The 2,384-nt window shown below is 46.1% G+C and overlaps 1 non-coding gene across 1 annotated transcript; it reads left to right on the forward strand.

Annotated features, from left to right (window-relative positions):
- The first annotated feature begins 425 nt into the window (after positions 1-425).
- Trnat-ugu lies at positions 426-500 on the forward strand. Its single transcript has one exon. It is a non-coding gene; the product is annotated as a tRNA-Thr (tRNA).
- The last annotated feature ends 1,884 nt before the right edge of the window (positions 501-2,384 follow it).

The following is a 2,384-nucleotide window of genomic DNA, read 5'->3' on the forward strand; positions in this document are numbered from 1 at the left end:
TTATAAACAGCACAGCAAACAATTAAGCAATCCCATGACGTCTGTTGTACGTTTTAATTATTTGCAGCTACATTACGATTAGCGGAAGACAACACACAGGTTGCTGTTACCCACCCACCCACGAGGATGATGTGATAAAACAGTAATTAAATCGTTCAAAATAGGCTCCACTCAGCTTAATGCACCCAGAAACAATTTCCGTTATCTTTTCCAATGTAAAATGAATTCGGTAAAGACATCATTATCTACAAAGCGGACACTAAGAAGCACATCTTCAAAAGATAATTTCGTGGGTCAGATTTCGAAATAATTTGAAATTACTTCTGAACGTCACCGTCACTAATTAAGTGCGATTAAAATAGTCATCCTCTATACAAGGATGTACCGAGCTGTTGTTTACTCGCAGGAGGCGCGCTATCCTCTGTGCCCTCGGTGGCTCAGCTGGATAGAGCGTCTGCCATGTGAGCAGGAGGTCCCGGATTCGAGTCCCGGTCTGGGCACACATTTTCACCTGTCCGTGGTGACATATATCAACGCCCGTCAGCAGCCGAAGGTATTAATATGATTCTAATTTCGTTCTAGACGGCTGCAGGTCATCAATGGTGTCTGTTCTTTCGGACATGTCCATAAAAGTACACTGAGGCGCCAAAAGTAATGGGATTCTTTCTAAGTGGTAGTACAGCAAATCGTCGTGGCATGGACTCACCTAGTCTTCAAAGTGCCCTGCAGAAAGTTGACCCAAGCTGCCTCTAAATCCATCTATAATTCCGAAAGTGTTGCCGGTGGAGGATTCTGTGCACGAACTGACCTCTCGGTCATGTCACATAAATGTTCAATGGGATTTAAGTAGGGGAAATCTGGGTGGCCAAATCTTGCGCTCGAATTGTCCAGAATGTTCTTTAATCGCGAGAAATTGTAGCGCGGTGACACGCCCCATTGTCATTCACAAAAATTTCATTGTTGTTTGGGAACATGTATCTGAACATAACCATTCCTAGTCAGTGATCTATTTGGTTGGACCAGAGCACCCAGTCCATTCCATGGAAACACAGCCCACACCATAATGGAGCCACCATTGTTGTAACAGACAATTTGAAAGTTTTTACAACTTTTATTTACGTGGTCTTCATGGAAATGAATGAATAACAACGAAAAGTCACAATCACAGAGCCACCAAGAATCTCCTACTAGAGGCAACAAAAGATAACGTCTAAGTTTCCCACAAGACCCCGAGGTAACACACATACACTTAATTCCAATTCCTATTCCGATGGCGATGACGTAGTCTTCCGGGAAGACGTCCTTGAGGTCGGTACTCGGCGTGAACTGACGTCCAGTGCTGGTTTTAGCCGTTAAATAGCATTGGCCAGCCAATCAGATGTTGCCGTAGCAATACTTCCCGCAGGCCATCTCGAACTCGATCTGCAGGAAGTAGTATGCGGAATGTCTGTTTCCATAACAGCCTATGTTTACAACTACTTACGCCTTGGGAATAGACAACATCGGTCCTGTGTAGTGTTAGATGTGTTGCCGGCCCGCAGGGGCTATCTTGGCGACGGCGTAACAACCATCATGTTGAGCAGTGCCTTTTTGACGGGTCCGTGGCTTCGTGACGTCTGCGCCACAGTCGAACCCTAACGTCTACTGCTACCAACTGTAATCAAGACTCATCTGACCAGGCCACGGTTTTCCAGTCGTCTAGGTTCCAGTCACTACGGTCGCGAGCCCAGGAGAGGTGCTGCCATAGACAATTAACGACAAATTTCTGCGGTTGTTTCACGCAGAGTTGCTTGTCTGTTAACATTGACGGCTCTAAGCGAACGCCGTCGCTCTCGGTCGTTAAATTAAGGCTTTTTCCATGGTCAGAGGTAATGCCTGACACCTGGTATTCGCGGCACATACTTGACACTGTGGGTCTCGGAACACTGACTTCGCCAACGATTTCCGATGTAGAATGTCTCATACTTGTAGCTCCAACTACCGCTCCATTAATTTACGTCGTGTGGCCATATTCAGGTTGGAAATCTCGTGAGACGAGTCACCTGAGTACAAATGGCAGCTCCGCTACTGCATTGTCCTTTCATTCATTGTGTCTGCCATACTGGCGCCATCGGCATATGTCCATATCGCTATCCTATTCCAAAATCGTACTGGAAATCGATCTCTGTGAATATCAATAATTCAAGAACAGTCTTAATCCCATTTATTATTGTTATAATGCCGTCAACCGGTTTCAACCCGACGTAGGGGGGGGGCGTTTACACCATTGGTCGACTGCTCGTGGTGTCATTCCTGTCTACATAACGGCAGGAAACTATCGAGCAATGGTGTAAACGCCCAGAAGATGACCCCTACGTCGGGTTGAAACCGGTTGGCGGTAATAT

This window comes from Schistocerca piceifrons, chromosome 10 (genome assembly GCF_021461385.2).
Source record: "Schistocerca piceifrons isolate TAMUIC-IGC-003096 chromosome 10, iqSchPice1.1, whole genome shotgun sequence".
Lineage (NCBI taxonomy): Eukaryota > Metazoa > Arthropoda > Insecta > Orthoptera > Acrididae > Schistocerca > Schistocerca piceifrons.